The sequence below is a fragment of the Mauremys reevesii genome, linkage group 16 (genome assembly GCF_016161935.1).
Source record: "Mauremys reevesii isolate NIE-2019 linkage group 16, ASM1616193v1, whole genome shotgun sequence".
NCBI classification, from domain to species: Eukaryota; Metazoa; Chordata; order Testudines; family Geoemydidae; genus Mauremys; species Mauremys reevesii.
This window is the reverse complement of record NC_052638.1, coordinates 12,680,861-12,699,696: the sequence shown is the minus strand read 5'-3', so window position 1 is coordinate 12,699,696 and position 18,836 is coordinate 12,680,861. Positions and strand designations below refer to the sequence as shown.

General features: G+C 45.0%; 1 long non-coding RNA gene across 1 annotated transcript in view; it reads right to left on the bottom strand.

Moving 5' to 3' along the window:
• Positions 1 to 18,197: 18,197 nt before the first annotated feature.
• The window catches only part of LOC120384828, a 41,755-nt gene continuing 41,116 nt past the window's right edge, over positions 18,198 to 18,836 (bottom strand). Inside the window, exon 3 of the long non-coding RNA XR_005589128.1 lies at positions 18,198 to 18,282. This is a non-coding gene — a long non-coding RNA (uncharacterized LOC120384828). The remainder of the gene's footprint in view (positions 18,283 to 18,836) is intronic.

The following is an 18,836-nucleotide window of genomic DNA, read 5'->3' as shown; positions in this document are numbered from 1 at the left end:
GTTCACACCGCGGGGGAGCAGCACCCGCACCTTGTGGCTGAGCTGGGCAGGGCAGGCTCCGAGCGGGGGACGCTCGGGCTGGGGGCTGCCCCGCGGGGCACACGGAGCTGCCTGTAGGTGCCGCAGGGTGGCCGCCCCCCAGCGCCGCAGCCTGGGTGGGGGGAAGCAGCCCTAGCCGCCCAGGGACTGTGGCAGGGCGGCCAGAAGCAGCAGCAGTGGGGCCATACCCAATTCAGCCAATTCCCCAGCCCGGGCCCGCCCTGCAGGGCCAGGCCCCTGGCCTGTGCTGGGGTGGCCCAGCTGCCCCAGGGGCTGCAGGAAGGGCCAGGGCTTGGCCCTTTGGCCAGCCTCCTGGGGCTGCCTGCTGAGCCCTGGGGCTGCCCTTGCCTGGGGCTATTTAAACGCCTACTTTTTCCCCCCCCCTGCCCTTGAACTGGCTCCGCTGCTTCCCCAGGGCTGGCTGGGGGCCTTTGGGGGAGCCCAGGGCTGGGGCTGGTCCCTGGGTTCCCCAGTGGGGGGGAATCCCTTAGCAGCTGCCTGGGCTCCCGCTAAAGGGCCCCTAGCCTGCCACTTCCCCACCCTGCTCCCATGGCAGGGCTCCTACGCTGGGTAAAGGGCCCAGGAGCCTGCAGCAGGCACAGGCCTGGTGGGGCTGCTGCTGCTACCCTGGTGGGGAGGGGGAGGAGGAGGAGGGAGGAGGGGAGGGTGGAGGGGGCCCCTGTACCACACCCCCTGGGCCACCCCCCCTGCTACCCCAGCCCTGCCCCTGCCTGCCCCTGCCGCCCCCCCCCGCCCCACCAGACAACCCTGCCTGCACACAGCTGCCTCCGCCTGCCTGCCTCGCTCTCCTCTGTCTCCCACCCTCTGTCTCCCCTACTGCCGCCCTGGTTGCCTGACCCGCTGCCCAGCCTGCCCACCCCACATCCCCACCTCCCAGCCCCCCTCTCCCCAGCCAGCCCCAGCCCAGCCCTGCTTCCAGCCAGCCCAGCCCCTCCCCCCCAGCCCCTGCCCCCTGCCTGCCCCCAGCCAGCCCCACCTGCAGTTCCCAGGTCAGCTCACCTGCACTGCACCACAGACAGGGGGGGGGTGGGGGGGGACACACACATGTGCACAGCCTAGGGTGACAGACAGTGTGTGCAAAAAGAAAGGGTGGGGAAGGGGGGGGGGTAGATAAGAATATAAGAAAAGACCCCCCCCTGTCCCTATAAAATCTGGACATCTGGTCACCTATCCACACCCACCCCCAGGGAGTAGGGTAGTAGGGATGTGAGAACAGAGCTCAGAGCTCATTTTTCAGGCCCTTTTTTTTCTTTTTAAACAGGGTATAGGTAGGGTTAACGTTTATTTTTGGACATGTCTTTTTTTTGGTTCTATCGCCGCGCCATCCAGGAGGAATTTTTTAAAATAATATGGACGTATAATTAACCCTAAAAGTACAAAAGCACATACTGTAGCATCCCTAAAAGCAGAGACCTTACAGGGAACCGTTAAAAAGAAGGCTTTTTTTTACATTTTTTTTTTTAAGTCACCCCTGCCGGGGCCCCGCCGAAAATGTTCGAATTGGGCCCCGCACTTCCTAAAGCCGGCCCTGGAGGGTGGGGCGCTGCCATGTGGGCCCCACGTCCCGCTCTCCGGGGCTCTGCTCCCTCTGGGGCTACCCTGCCCCGGCTCCTCAGCCCCCTGCCGGGGTGGTCCCCCAGCTCTGCCCTCCCCAATCCTGGCCAGTCCTGGAGGCGGGAGCCTGGGCTGGAGAATCATAGAATTCAAGATCAGAAGGGACCATTATGATCATCTAGTCTGACCTCCTGCAAGATGCAGGCCACATAAGCCGATCCACCCACTCCTTTAGCAAGCGACCCCTGCCCCATGCTTCGGAGGAAGGCGAAAAACCTCCATGGCCACTGCCAATCTTCCCTGGAGGAAAATTCCTTCCCGACCCCAAATATGGCGGTCAGCTGAACCCCGAGCATGCGGGCAAGACTCTCCAGCCATACCCTCTGGAAAAGGTTATATCATATCATTGACCCATTGTACTATTTACCAGTGTGGCACTTAATTGACCTATTGACTAAGCCCGTTATCCTATCATACCATCTCCTCCATAAACTTATCTAGCTTAATCTTAAAGTCATGGAGGTCCTTCGCCCCCACTGTTTCCCTCGGTAGGCTGTTCCAGTATTGCACTCCCCTGATGGTTAGAAACCTTCGTCTAATTTCAAGTCTGAATTTCCTGACTGATAATTTATATCCGTTTGTCCTCGTGTCCACATTAGCACTGAGCTGAAATAATTCCTCTCCTTCCCTGGTATTTATCCCTCTGATATATTTAAAGAGTGCAATCATATCTCCTCTTATCCTTCTTTTGGTTAAGGAAAACAAACCGAGCTCCTCAAGTCTCCTTTCATACGACAGGCCTTCCATTCCTCGGATCATTCTAGTGGCCCTTCTTTGTACCCGTTCCAGTTTGAATTCATCCTTCTTAAACATGGGAGACCAAAACTGCACACAATACTCCAAATGAGGTCTCACCAACGCCTTATATAACGGGACTAGCACCTCCTTATCCCTACTAGAAATACCTCGCCTAATGCATCCCAAGACCGCATTAGCTTTTTTAACGGCCACATCACATTGCCTACTCATAGTCATCCTACGATCAACCAGGACTCCTAAGTCCTCCTCCTCCTCCGTTACTTCCAACTGGTGCGTCCCCAGCTTATAACTAAAGTTCTTGTTAGTCATCCCTAAATGCATAACCTTACACTTCTCACTATTGAATTTCATCCTGTTACTAATACTCCAGTTTACAAGGTCATCCAAATCTCCCTGGAGGATATCCCGATCCTATTCCGAATTGGCAATACCTCCCAACTTGGTGTCATCCGCAAACTTTATCAGCCCGCTCCTACTCTTGGTTCCCAGGTCAGCAATAAATAGATTGAATAAAATCGGACCCAAAACCGAACCTTGAGGAACTCCACTGGTAACCCCCCTCCAACCTGACAGTTCCCCCTTCAATACTACCCTCTGAAGTCTCCCCTTTAACCAGCTCCTTATCCACCTCTGGATTTTCATTTCGATCCCCATCTTTTCCAATTTAACCAGTAATTCTTCATGCGGTACCGTATCAAACGCCTTACTGAAATCCAGATATATTAGATCCACCGCATTTCCCTTGTCTAAAAAATCTGTTACTTTCTCAAAGAAGGAGATCAGGTTGGTTTGGCACGATCTACCTTTTGTAAATCCATGCTGTAATCTATCCCAGTTGCCATCGGCCTCATGCTCCGGAACCACTCTATCTTTTAAGATTTTTTCCATGACTTTGCATACTACAGATGTTAAACTAACAGGCCTGTAGTTACCCGGGTCACTTTTTTCCCCCTTCTTGAATATAGGAACTACATTAGCTAATCTCCAGTCAAACGGTACAATCCCCGAATTTAGAGATTTATTAAAAATTATCGCTAACGGGCTAGCAATATCACTCGCCAATTCCCTTAATATTCTAGGATGAAGATTATCCGGGCCCCCCGATTTACTTCCGTTAAGCTGTTCAAGTTTGGCTTCTACCTCAGATACCGTAATGTCTACCCCCATATCTTCATTCCCATCAGTCCCTCTATCACTATTCCTTAGCCCTTCATTAGCCTCATTAAAGACCGAGGCAAAATATTCGTTCAGATATTGTGCCATGCCAAGATTATCCCTAATCTCAATTCCGTTTAAAGTTTTAAGCGGTCCCACTTCTTCTTTCTTGGTTTTCTTCCTATTTATATGGCTAAAAAACCGTTTGCTATTGGTTTTAATCCCCTTCGCTAGGTCCATCTCCACCCGTCGCTTTGTCTTTCTCACTGCTTCCCTACACCCTCTGACCTCAATAAGGTAGGTTTCTTTGCTGATCCCTCCCATTTTCCACTCCTGGTACGCTTTCTGTTTTTTCTTAATGACCCCTCTAAGACGCTTGCTCATCCAGCTCGGTCTAAAACTGCTACCCACAAGCCGTTTTCCCCTTCTCGGGATACATGCCTCTGACAACTCCTGCAACTTCAACCTGAAGTAATCCCAGGCGTCATCTGCCTTTAGTTCCCTAAATATGTTAGTCCAGTCCACTTCCCTAACTAGTCGAAACCCTGGGCTGAGGCACGGCCTGGGAGCCTCGCTGCTTACCCCGACCCTGCCAGTGCCGGACCAGCTGGAGGCGACGGGGGAGCAGGCAGAGTCAGCACTGGTGGTGGGGAGCATCCCGTCTGTTCAGCATTTGATACACTCTGACTCCACACTGTCCTGAAAGTCGCTTGCTTTTTCTTTCCTTCTTCATGATGGAGGGATGTGCTTTGACTCTCACTTATTTTTGTTGGTGCCTGGTCGATTAGAGTCTAAATTTGCCTCCATTCTATAATTTAATGCTTGGTTGCTAATGCAATGTGTGCAGCTAGACCAGGTGTTTTCCAGCTTGTGGCTCTTGGGAGAGTTGCTTTATTTTAACCCACGTTTCCCCTCTGAAGCTCTCTCCTCCGGGAGCCTGTTTTTTGCCTTTACTCAGGCTGGGTTGACCAAGGTGTCTCATCTGATTGTTCCTAGCTGGACAGTGACAGCTCTTGCTGTTCAGACCAGAATCTGATCCGTGTGTTTTCTTGGTTAAGGTCCTCTCTGAATTCCAGGCAGTGCTCCCTCAGTGGGCTGCTCGGTATTTGCAGAAAATTTTTGCAGGGATTGTTTTTCCAGGAGGGAAACCTGTGTTCCATTAGCTGTCTCCTCTTCTGTGGGTGAGATCTTTGTGCAACCAGGCAGATGGTTGGCCTGGAAGAGTTTGGTGACTCTTCCTTTTTCAGTCATGACCAAGAAGCAGCTCTATGGTATAAATGTCAAGGTGCAACACTATGCCACCTTCTCTGAACTCCCTGATTCAGCTGGGAGGATGCCTGTATCCCCAGCTTGGAGGACATTGTACAAACCTTGTCTTCCTAAGCACTTCAGTGACTTTCAGTGGAGATTCCTGAATAGCATTGTAGCAACCAATTGTTTTGTGTACCATGTTACCCCTGCGGTGTCTGCGCGGGGCCCCTTTTGTTTGGCTTCAGATAATGTGTTTCATTTTTTCCTCTTTCTGTTTTTGCAGCTTTTGGGGTTTCAGACATGTTTTCTCCAAGCTCCTGTTAATTCTCAGAGTGAGATACCATGCTCATTCATCTAGCTTCCTGTCTGATTAACTTTTTGCTGAGTCAAGCAAAATTAGCCATTTAGAATACTCATTAGGACAGGGTGGCTGGAGATGAGCAAGGCAATGTGCTAGCGCTGTTCTGAACACTGATTGTGGCCTGGCTGTGGATTGATTACACCATTTATAAATTGACTTGTAACTTGGACATTTTTAGGTTGAATTAGTGTGTTAACAATATTTGAGTGAACTTGGTGATGATGATGCTTTAATGTGTTTAACGTTTGCTGAAGACATGTTTTGCTTTATTGTATTCATATCTTTATATGTATTTATTTTAATAGTTTTTAATGTGATTTTATGTGAATAAGGTATTTTTCTTTATCTCTCTCTCTCGGTAGCACAAATATAAATGTAACTTAATCCTAACATTAAGTTGTTAGGCTTTAGTGAACTTCCTTTTCAGAATGCGCTAAGGAGTGAAACTTTGGGCAACCCCAACAGGCATGAATAAAATGCTTACCTGAGGAGGGTGCCTATCACTCAGTAGTTCCCCCTACTCACTGATCATCCATCCTCAGTATGTTAATTTCATTCCTTTCCAAACCCAGAAGCTGCTCCATGCTTTGGGTCTCAAACCTGAGATTCAGACTGTCAGACATTCCTGGTGCCCTCTGCACTGGTTTCTATCTGGTTGGGAATGGGGGAAAACTTGTCACACTGCTTCAGGCCGCTGCTCTATGTGCAACAATCTGTTTTTGTTTTTACTACCTCCGGGCTGAAAGAAGTACTGGGGTCCCAAAAGTATTAGGTCACATTCTCACCAGACTGGTTACCAGCAGACCCTGAGAATGGGTCTAAATCCATCTCTGGAAGCCTATAGAAACTTATCTTCTATTGTACATCTACATGAGTAGAACATGCAAGAATGTCCAGGGCACATATAGTTCTCATAGTGGGCATCAGACTTTCATCCATTATGGCATACTAGTCCAGGTGCAATTTAGTAACTGCCACTTGTGGGCTGATATTACCTGAAGATGTGAATTGCTCACAAGCAATGGCATGATATATTGAATAGTGAGTAAATGTAGCAAGGTAGGGGTGCCAGTGCAGATCCCTCGCATTGTGCAGTGCAGGAATTTGAAACTTAAGATGTCAGATGATGCAATTCAGTGCATTTTATCCTTTTATAACCACCAGAATTGCTCTGTAAACATTGATAATATCTCACCGAAAGGCGAACAGGTGCTGGGCGTTCTACCCGTCTTGTCTCTAGTGAACTGGAGCTGTGCTAAGGAGATAGAAGCCTTTTGTCATGGTATGTGGCTTCACCTGCCAATGCCAGCCTACCTCTTTTTCTCTGCCACCCTGCTAGCCTGACATACCCCTTGTTTGACAGGAAATACAACATAGGCTAGGTTGTTTCTCTAATTTTTTTTTAAGTGTTTTAACTACAATGTGAAATATTCATAAACTACAACTTGTCGGTTTCATAAAAACCTAAAGACTTTGCCCTTATCACATAGAAGCTGTCTGATTCTTGCACTTACTTCACAGTGGGTCCCTTTTGGCTTGTAGGCATGACTGAGGAAAGCCTAAAGTATGACCGGGCTGCTGCTGCCTGGTTTACTCTTCCTAGGGAGGCTCTGGCTCCAGCCACAGTCCTTACAGGCAAGTGGTGGGAGTGCTCTATACACACAGCCCTGTCTGCCAGGTGTTGGTGCAGAGGATCAGTGGAAGATGGTAGACGGAAGGAGTGCCAGGGGAATGCTTGCAGTCCCCAGGGCAGGGGTGTGGTGTCTGGCACAGCCTGAGACTACATGGTGGGCAGGGTATGTGTGCCTGGCAATGCTGGGGGCGGGGGAGAGTGCCTGGGCTGCAGAGGCCTCTCTTCTCCATGTTTCATCCTGCATTCATTGCTGGCCTTTTGCTAGCTGCTCCTCCCTGCAGCTGGAGCTGTAAGTAGAGAGGTGGAAGCCACCTGGTTGCTTGCAGAATATGAACCAGAGGCATCTGGGTGCCAGAATAGAAGGGATTGCTATAGTAGCTGTTCCAGTCTGTCCTAGATCATGGTTGTGTTCCGCCCTGCACCAGGAGAAAGGAAAAGGAGATGTCTTTGCATTTACAAAGCCTAGCACTGTATGACAAACAGATCTGTGGAAAGTGTTGGCAAGCAAACCGCCCACAACATGAAACTTGCCCAGCTTCATGTCTGATTGAAAACTCAGACTCTCAGCCCAGGTTTGCTGAATGGTTCAATGCAGTATTCAGATTTTTCAGGTAACCCTGGCCTAGTTTGGAGCCTGCATGGACTTCATGTTGAACACAGGCACAACTTAGCAGGTTTGGCTGAAACTCACTTTGAGGTTTTTTTGCTTTATTCAAAACAAAATTTGGAATTTGAAGCTCTGCAGCGCAGAATAACTCCGAAAAAAACCCTGCCAGCCAAAATTACCAGGCTTCTTAGAGCTTTAGTAACAAGCTTTTAAAACAGCCCACAAGGCTATGGGTTCCACATCAAACCATTTGAAGACTGGTGTATTCTGCAAATACCCTACAATGGTTCACTAACATTAATCACACTTGTGATGGGGAGCATCACGTGGTTCAGAGGGCTGGTTTCGATAAATAATAAAGAATGTGGAGGTGCCCCAAACCCCTGCTCTGCAAAATTGGAAATGCAAGGTCATGAGAACATTCTCTTGTGAGATTTTTTTTTATTCTTTCTTGTTTCCAGTGGGGCTAGCAATAGCATGAGAACAGTGGCTCAGGTTGTATTTTGGTATTTCTACTTCTAGTGCCAACTATAAATGAGAAGGCAGAGGCTTGTAAAATATTTTTTTTTAAAGGAGGGGAAATAATTCAAAATTTCAGATATCAGAGGGGTAGCCATGTTAGTCTGGATCTGTAAAAGCAGCAAAGAGTCCTGTGGCACCTTATAGACTAACAGACGTTTTGGAGCATGAGCTTTCGTGGGTGAATACCCACTTCGTCATCCCAAGTGTTCAAAGGATGGGGATGGCCATGACACTGTGGTAGGTTCTTATTCTCTCTTAGCAGGTTTGTCCATCTCTATGTAGCATCTGATCTGTAACTTAATCTATAAGCAGTTCCAGTGAGATTCAAGAGCCTGAAGCCACCAAACACATGGTGACATAGCTACATACTTTCTGCCATACCTGCCCTTCCTGAAAAGCCTGCCAGTGTTATGTGTTATACCTCACCTACCTTATCTGTCTAATGTTGTTATTGTAAATTTAAGTGACATTTTAAATAACATTGGGAAGCCTAACACTTTCCTTGCCTTTATTTTTTTCCCTTTTATCGGATGGCAAAAACTTTTTTTTTTTTATTGAGCAAAATTCATTTTTGGTGTACATCCACTGAGTCCAAGGATAAATTTGGACCTATATGGTTTTGGTTGTTTTTTTTTTCAAAATAAAATGTTTGTGACCTATAGTCTTCAGAAAATCAAAACTCCAAGATAACCACCCATTTTTTATGAATAACCCACATGTAACAAGTCTATATTACTAAATTGCTCCTCTAAAAGATAGTGGAAAATCTATTTTGTTATAGAAAAAGATGTTTCAAGTTTCAAAGGGATTATTACAAACAAGTCTGATCTAAAAAAATTTGAACACTTTTAAAACAGTGAAATATTATTTGATAAAGTCCTACAACCGTAGCAAAGAGAAAACAATTTGTAGTTTTTAAACACACTAGCAGGTTGAAGTAAACTACAAACTGCATTGTCTTCATCAGGATTTTACAGTGTGAGAACCCTACCTTTTTTCCTTGTGAAGACAAGGCCAATGATATTAATACAAAAAAGGGTGGTTGAGAGGGAGGGGAAAGGTAGGGTTTTATCTTGTAACTCTGCCACTTGAGGTATGCCATTAACTATGTGACAATGGGTTTACTAAGGGCTGTAGATCTGTTCCCCTGATTTAACTTAGTTTTTTATGATGATTTAATTCTGAAATTATTTCCTTGATAAGGTATCCTGTAAAAATGATCGATTGCATAGAGCATTTTTTTTTAACATTGCCTTGCACTGCATCCCAATGCACAGGACTTAAAACATTCAAATCTGACACATTTGTTGGGGGTAGAGAGATGAGGTGGAGCCTACTTTCTTTGAGAATAGCTGCTTTAATCAAGGAGATGTGAACAGCTTGCATTCTCTGCTTTTTGACTTCCACAAAGCCTGTTTGTTTTACTTAAGGCTATATTGCTACGCCCCTGTTTCCATGGAATTGCTAGGGAGCTAAGCCACACCTTTATGAACACCAGGAGAGTGTTTCCTGAGTAGAGCAGCTTTATGAGTATAGGAGACTCTGCTCCTAAGAGTAATTGGAGGTTTTTAAAAAAGGCATAAACAAACAACTAGATCTTAAGACTTTGGCCTGCAGATGATCTACCAGTGCATGTCACCTGTCTTTGTGTATATACTGCTGTGGCCAATGGTGTTCACACTGAGATTCGGGCCTGTGTTGATGTGTAACACTTAATAACATTTCGTTGAGGGTTACTGATGGTTCCGGGAAATGTTAATGAGAGAGGGGGCATTTTTTTGCAACCCATTTACAGGTTCAAACCCAGCTCCTCTGCTCACCCCTAGTAATAATGATCCTTCCTGGGTAAGGTTCAAGGTATATTTGCAGGGCAGCATGAGGGAGCCTGTAAAGCTGCTGGGCTGCTCATTTTATTGGCTCCTGTCCTGTTCATTTATGAATTAACTTCTTATCTTTGTCTACACTGTTGTCAGTCCTGAAAAATAGGAAGATGCTGGATTTCTGGAATTTTTATGAATATTGCAGTTACTGTTACATAGTAAAATTGAAAGAGAACATTTTTTCAAACACAGAGACACTATAAAAACCAAGCACAGAAATCCTTAGTCGTGAAACTGAAGCTGTGCAAATCTTCCCCAAGCATGAAAAGTATTGATATTAAAAAGCTTCTCCTGCTGGTGAATCATTGCAGAGTTTGTGCAACCACTAGACTTACCACTCCCTGTGATTCAAGGCATAAAATCATGGTTGGTTGCTTTGTAGCCATTCCCTATTGTAATGGGCTAGTAAGAGAGTTTAAGTGAAAGCAAAGAGGTTACTATTCCATGAGTCCTATAAAGACCCAGGACTTTAGGTTATTGCTTGGTATTTATAAGTGATTTTATGATACGTTTTACAAATTACAGCAGCATCTAAGGCTTCGGGATAATAAAGACATTTCATTTTGAGGTACACCTTTTAAACTGGGAGTAAGGTGGAGTAGCTATGAGTAATTGGTTTTGGTGGGAATTTATCCAGCATTCTCTTTAATTGATAAAGGTGAAAGTATTTTGTAATCACGGCAACTAAAAATTGTGAAGCATATTTATGCTGCCTATAGGATTTTTGGTTTGTTTTTTAAACAATGGAATATTTTAAAATTGGCATATTAGAATACTGAGCACTTTGGTAGGCTTGATCTATGCTAGGAACTTCTGTCACTATAACTACGTCCTGCAGGATTTTCCACACCCCGAGTGACATAGTTATTCCAATTTAGCCCCCAGTGTACACAATGCTGTGTTGATGGGAGGGCATAAATAGCATCTCCACTAATCACTGAAGCTGCACTGCTGTAAGTATAGACAAGTTCCTACTCTTAGGCTATGTGCTACACACACAAAGAACATTTGCTTACTCAGACTTTCCAGAGAGATCTGCTTTAGGTGTGTCACTAAATAACACCATCTCCAGAATCATAGAATCATAGACTTTAAGGTCAGAAGGGACCATTATGATCATCTAGTCTGACCTCCTGCACAATGCAGGCCACAGAATCTCACCCATCCACTCCTGTATCAAACCTGTGTCTGAGCCATTGAAGTCCTCAAATCATGGTTTAAAGACTTCAAGGTGCAGAGAATCTTCCAGCAAGTGACCCGTTATATAGCATCTTTGATTCCAATGGGCAAAATGTTGGCACATCCTTTCTGGGCATATAGGCCCAAATACAGTGGAAAATGTTCCATGTTTTTAAGTGTCACTTGTTAGTCACATAGCAGCAGAAGGTAATGTAATATATGCCATCATATGCCAGCAATGCCCCTCTGCTATGTGCATCGGCCAAACTGGACAGTCTCTAAGGAAAAGGATAAATGGACACAAATCAGACATTAGGAATGGCAATACACAAAAACCTGTAGGAGAACACTTCACCCTCCCTGGCCACACAATAGCAGATTTTAAGGTGGCCATCCTACAGCAAAAAAACTTTAGGACCAGACTTCAAAGAGAAACTGCTGAGCTCCAGTTCATCTGCAAATTTAACACCATCAGCTCAGGACTAAACAAAGACTGTGAATGGCTTGCCAATTACAGAACCAGTTTCTCCTCCCTTGGTTTTCACACCTCAGCTGCTGGAACAGGGCCTCATCCTCCCTGATTGATCTAACCTCGTTATCTCTAGCTTGCTTCTTGCTTGCTTATATATACACCTGCCCCTGGAAATTTCCACTGCTTGCATCCGAAGAAGTGGGTATTCACCCACGAAAGCTCATGCTGCAAAACGTCTGTTAGTCTATAAGGTGCCACAGGATTCTTTGCTGCTTATAGCAGCAGAAGCAAATCTACACAGGATATCTTAAATCCCCCAGGGCATCAGAGATGTACATAGTGGATAGCCACAGCTCATCTCTAAGCGGGTGGGGTGGGGGGAATCCTGGTCAGTGGATCTATACACATTGTAGATCTACTGGGCCAAAACCAGAGGGTGGGAGAAAGCACCCAGCAGCATTTACCTGTGTGCTATAGCTATACCCTGTAATAGGGGCTATGGTCAGGGCTGACAAGAGGGGTGGGGGGGAAGCCAGTACAAATTACCGGGGTCCAGCAGTCTGGAAGGGGGCCTGGGACCTGGCTTCCCCGGCTTCGTCGGCCCTGTTTAGCCAGTATGCCCTTGCTGGGGGGTCCAAAATTTTTTTTCACCGGGGCCCGAACCCGCTCTTGGTGGCCCTGGCCTATGGCCTGGTTGTGCAAAGAGCCTGGATGGTTGAGATGGAGAAATCACTTTCCCAGCTCCGCAAAGCAACACCTTTTTCTGGGGATTAGCTCTCTTTCCCAAGATCATACTCAAAGGGATTTACATAACCACTATACACTCACAATCAGTCTGACAGCCACTTCTCTGCTGCCTGTCAGACAACACACTACACAACAGTGGGAGGGGAAACTTTTTGTCCTAGCACACGGGAGAAAATCCCTATTCTTAGAAAAGTTCCTTGGGATCTTTAATGTTTGTGCAAGACTGATAGGATTATAAAGTGACAAGGAGGTTGAGGTAAAATCTTTTATTGGACCAACTTCTGTTGGGGGGGGAGACAAGCAATTAAGCTTATACAGTGCTGAACAAGAGCTCTGTGTAAGTTTGAGTTGAAAGCTTGTCTCTCTCCCCAACTGAAGTTGGTCCAATAAAACATATACCTCACCCCCTTTGTCTCTCTAGTATCCTGGGATCAACATGGCTGGAACAACACTGCATACAGAAATTATAAAGTGTTTTTCTTTTTTTTTTTTTCAAGATAAGAATCTGCCTCGGGAAAGGAAAGCCAACCCTTCTGTAAGTCAAATCCATGGGTCTGGGTATTTCACACCTAATGCTTGAACCACAGTGCCATCCACTGTGACAGGAGTTGCTATTTATTACAGATTTTGAGTTTTCACTTTTCTTTCCCACAGTACATACTGCTGTAGGAAATCAAGGTCAGATAACCTGAGAGCACTGTCATAGTCCATACAATGCTACAGTTTTGTTTGTGACATTTTATGTTTTAAAAAAAAATCCTATAATGCTTTATAGATTTGCTATAAATAACAGGACTGCCGCATTTAATATGTTATAGCAGAGAGAAATTACAGGCAAGGAAAACATATTTTTTGGCAGGATTTGGAAATGGACAGTTGATGAGGCAGAAATACAGAAAGGCTGTTCTAGATAGCAATAGCTGCATGGGAGAAGGGTCTCAAACCTGCATGCCCCTCTTTACACCCTTGATTACCATATGAAACTTACGTCTTTGACTTTAGCAGGAGTTTTGCATACATAGAATAAAATGTATGACTGTATTTGGCCCAGTGTCTTTGATTAAGATCTACAAACGGGTTGTGACTTTAAAATCATGGTCTATGTAGGAAGATAATGGGAGGAAAAAAACCTAAAACTTGGATCTCTGGAAAAATTTCTAAAACACACATACTAAACTGCTCTAAATTGCGTTTCAACCATTGCAATGGCTTCATTGTCAAATTGCTAGGAGTCAAAAAAAGAGCTGGAAAATGGAACTGCTGTTGTCCTCTAAATAAAAGCAGGACATTTAATCTAACAGATTATTTTATGCCATATCTATAAAAAATCTGATCTAAAATGAACTTGCGTACACAATTCACTCATACTATGTTCCTATATTACACAGTGGGCCAGGTTTATACGTCTTCTTAAATATCCAATACAGGCCACTAGTGGAGACTAGATGGACCATTGGTCTGTTCTGGTATGGACACTTCTGCATTCCTACTAAGGGCTTGGCTACACTTGAAACTCCAAAGCGCTGCCGCGGCAGCGCTTGTACTCCACCTCCCCAAGGGGATTAGTTTACAGCGCTGGGAGCCACACTCCCAGCGCTGGAGCACTGTTTACACTGGTGCTTTACAGCGCTGTAACTTGCTGCGCTCAGGGGGGTGTTTTTCACACCCCTGAGTGAGAAAGTTGCAGCGCTGTAAAGCACCAGTGTAGCCAAGGCCTTAGTTATTATTCATTTGTGCTCCCTCTCAAGTACCTGAAAATGGGAGATATAAATAGGCCACTGTTTTGAGATAACAACTGCTATTTAAAACAACCACCTCAGGGAATACAGTGATTAGTGCTCAAAACCAAGCAAAAGGAAATGTTACTCAGTCATAAACACACCTAATGGGTCAAATTTATCTCTGCTGTAATACATTAAAGTCAATACATTTACTCTAGGGTTGAATTCACCAGCTTTCTTAGGAGCAGTACCTATTCCAACATCACTTTCTCCAAGGGAGAGACTCCCTCTACATACAGCACCTGATTACAATACCCTTCCCCCTATGACTAATGTTCCTACATTTAAACAGCTTCTATCTGGTGAAATAATACAAAGGCCCCTGCTATTCATTGTCCAGCCTTTAACAGACTAGATTAGACTATTGCAATGGGCTGTGTGTGGGACTATGGGCTTGGCTACACTGGAGAGTTGCAGCGTTGGTGGAGGCTTTACAGCGCTGCAACTTAGTAACTGTCCACAGCCGCAAGGCACATCCAGCGCTGCAACTCCCTGGCTGCAGCGCTGGCTGTACACCTGGTCTGCTTGGGGTATAACGAGTGCAGCGCTGGTGATGCAGCGCTGCTCGTCAGGTGTGGCCACACACCAGCGCTGTTATTGGCCTCCAGGGTATTAGGAGATATCCCAGAATGCTTTTAACTAAATTACTCTTTGTTTTGTTATGATGCCTCTCTTTGTCTTGTTGTGAACTCGGGGCTCGGGGAGCTGCTTATCTAAAAAACAAACACAGCTCTTGTTTGCTGTGAATGAGGCAGGCAGGGGGGATGAATGTCTACAGCTAGTGTTTGCTTGAGGAGAGAAACAGCGGGGGGGGGGAGGGGGAGAAAGGGAGTCCGTTGGAGCAGCTGCTTATCTGGTCTGCAGGCTATTTGCAGTTAAGAGTGAATGAGGGGCCGAGGAAATGGTCAAATTTTGCAAGGCAGGGAGCTGACACACAGTGTCGGCTCCAAAAATCCACTCTCTCTCTCTCTCCCCCGCTCCCTGTCACACTCCACCCCACCCCCCTTTTTTGAAAAGCACGTTGCTGCCACTTGAACGCTGGGATACTGCCCATAATGCACCACTCCCAACAGCGCTGCAAATGCTGCAAATGTGGCCACATTGCAGCGCTGGTAGCTGTGAGTGTGGCCACACACCAGCACTTTCCCTACACAGCTGTACGAACACAGCTCTAACTCCCAGCGCTGCACATCTGCAAGTGTAGCCATGGCCTACATCTTAAAACCATTTGGAAAATAAAGTCGGTGTAGAATGCAGCAGCTTGCTTACTGACCGAGGGATTTCACTGGCAGTATTTGCGGTACTGCCCACCTCAAATTTTCAAAAATCATGAGTCAGGGTCACCAAAAATCATGAGATTGGCTTTAAAATCATGAGATTATGTAAAAATAATAGATTTGGTGTTCTTTGTATTAGCCTTCTACTTTTGTGAGCCTTTAGGGTGCACTGGTCTAGAAACTTTATTTATTTATTTATTTATTTTAAGAATGAAGGCTGAAATCATCACACCTCCACTTGACTCCAGGAGCTGGGGCTTTAAGGAAAACAATAATTCTCATGAGTCTCATGAGAGTTGGCAACACTGTTTGTGACACCACTGCTCTGGGATATGCATTGGCTGACCATGAGTCTTGTATTGGATATGATCTTTAAAGCCATAAACAGGCTACCTCAGGGGTGGCCTCTTTCTCCAGGCTGTGTTTGTCTCAGCTGCAGCCAGTAAAGGTACTGACCTCGATCCCAATTTATAAAAAAGGGGATAGGTAGCAGAACATTCTTTGTGAGGGCTCTAGAATGTACTAATCCCTTGATGTGAAATAGCCCTGAATTTGATGGCGTTCTGGACATGAGGCAAAAGACTTTTGTCTAAGGGGTTTTGGAGAGGGCTCAGGATACAGTTCCCACAATGATGAAGCATAGGAAGGAGTTTCTGTAAGTGACTGTGGGCTTGTCTACACGTACAGCACTGCAGCGGTGCAGGTGCACCGATGTAGCTGCGCCACGGTAGCGCTTAGTGACGATGCTACCTATGCCAACGGGAGTAGGTGGCTACTTTATCTCCCTAAAAGGTGGTAGCTATGTCAACAGGAGAACATAGAGCTGTCTACACAAGCAGTTCAGTTAGTATAACTGCATTGCTCAGGGATGTGGGTTTTCCACACCCTGAGCAAAATATTTGTAGTGACACAAGTCTGTAGTGTAGACCAAGTTCTTGAGTTCTTCTGGAAATGATTACTTACATAGGGCTGGGATTTTATTGTTATTTTAGAGCACATAGGAGCATTGGATAGGCATCATTTTAATTATTTTAAATCTAATTAATAAAATAGTGTCCTACCTCCATTATCCAGATATACAATAGCAATGCTATGACTCTACCCATACACTTCTGCATCTTAGATACTTTCTGGCACTGGGCAGATATAGCAAAAGTGAGTGCATGCTATTCATTTTTCCTTTTCATTTTATTTTGCAGTGTCAGTTCTTGCCACTAAGTGCATATCTTTGGCGATCGCTCGAGATCGAGGATGATCTCTTTCACAGGTATTTGTTTTTTATGAGACCTTTGGTGACTGAGCAGTCCAATGTTTGAGCCACGGGCTCACGGGCAGATGTTCCATATGTTGTTGAAAGTTAGGGTTGGGCTGTTACAGTCTGTCTCTTCTTTTCTTTTCTGGCGTTTTTCTGTGACCAGGCCAAGGTGATTTTCCTCAAAAATGGACGTTCCTTCTCTGACAAGTTATCCCTGTCCTGGGCTACTGTCTCCCAGTGTGTGGTGTCGATGCCACGTCTCTTGATGTTTATCTTGAGGGTGTCTTTAAAGCATTTCTTTTGGCCTCTCCGTTTCCTTTCTCCTTTGGTAAGTTGGGCGTGCAGCAGTTGTTTTGGTAAGCGTACATCAGCCATGCGCACACAGTGCTCACTCCACCTCAGCTGGTGCTGGATAATCAGGGCCTCAACACTGAAGATGTTGGCCTCTGTGAGGACACTGACATTAGTGTGATGATGCTCCCACTTTATGTTGAGGGTCTTCTAAAGAAAGGGCTGGTGCTGACATACCAGGTTTTTCAGGTGTTTTCTATAGGTCACCCAAGTCTCACAGCTGCAGAGAAGAGTTGGGATTACCCCCGCTTTTTCAACTAAAAGTCTAGTGTGTGTTCTGATGTTGTGATTGTTGAACCCCTGGTGAGACAGTCTGCCAAAGGCAAGGCTGATGCAGGGGATTCTGTGCTGAATCTTGACACCTGTGTCTGCCCTCTGTGAGAGATGGCTGCCAAGATAGGCAAAGTCTTTTACATTTTCCAGTTCTTCTTTGTCAATGTAGATCGTCCTTGCTGGGTCTGATGATTGACTAAGTGCATATACCAAAGTTATCAATAATAGTTAATGACTTCCATTTTATATGCCAACACCTTTCACCCTGAAGCTCCAAAACTCTCTTCAAACTATATAGGTAGGAGTCACTTTACCATTCAGTGAATGGCAGAATTCTCTTGGGTGGAATGCTGCTGTTATTTTACAGCACAACACAACCCTACATATCAATTTAGTACAGGAAGTGAAGAATATCATAACCATTTGAAACTGTGGTGGGAGGGAGAGGAATTTAAGTAGACAGGATCTATTTGCCTATATTGGCATTTGGCCAAGATGCCATGGTCTGATTGTGAGAAATGCAGTGGAATCTTTCATGACCATGAACTCGTTTTTACATTTCATCCAAAAAATGGCACCCACTGGTAGCAGCGCAGTGCCCCTTAGCAGTACTCTGTAGGCACTAATTTACTACTAAGCCAGATGGAAGATGCCATCACCTCACAGAAGAAACCCTTTGGTACTTTTTTCCAAAGTTGACATCACAGCTAAAATTTCCAAATATTCAAATTATGTATAAAATTCAAATTTTATATAAAAAGATAACCAGTAGCAATTCACTATCCCATCCAAACATTAATCCAGATTAGCCTGTGAGCTCTGAGTAGATCACAGCCCCACATGAAATGGCTAAATGCTTAACTGCACCTATCCTACCTTGTCATTGCCTGCTCACTGCTCTGCCCAAAGATCATTCACAATTGCAAACACCAGCATCAGGTGATTTTTATTTATTTTTATTTATTTATTTTTTTAAATTAAGTATCATATCAGAAATTTACACTTCAAAATTGCATAAGGGCTGTCAACTGGAGTTTTACGTTCCCTTCTTGTTATTTCATTCGATTCATCCTCAATCTCTTGGAAGAAGATGGTCAAATAACACCTAAGAATTAGAATTATTTTTAGGTTTTCAGGTACCCAGAACTTTTTTTCAGGGGGTGGTGGGTTGGACCCAAATGTATCAAAACAAGTAGATTTCCCTAAAAAATACAAGGATAGTGTTCAAATGGCTGTGTTAAACTTCATATGCAATACAAAGGATACCCCCCCATAACAGCAGGCACATCCAATTACATATCTGTATTTTTAGGAAAGATATGAAGAATAGGAAGATGCCACTATGGCTCTATCAAGAGCTCTTTAATGACCTGAAAATCAAGAATGAATCCTACAAAAAGTGGAAATGTGGACAAATTACTAAGAAGGAGTAAAAAGGAATAGCACAAGCATGTAGTAACAAAATCAGGAAGGCTCAGGCACAAATGAGTCACACCTAGCAAGGGATGTAAAAGGCAATAAGAAGAGGTTCTTAAATATATTAGGATCAAGAGAAAGATGAAGGAAAGTGTCTTAGCAGCGAAGGAGAGCTAATAACTGGTAACATCAAGAAAATGGATGGGTTTAATGCCTATTTTGCTTCAGTCTTCACTAAAAAGG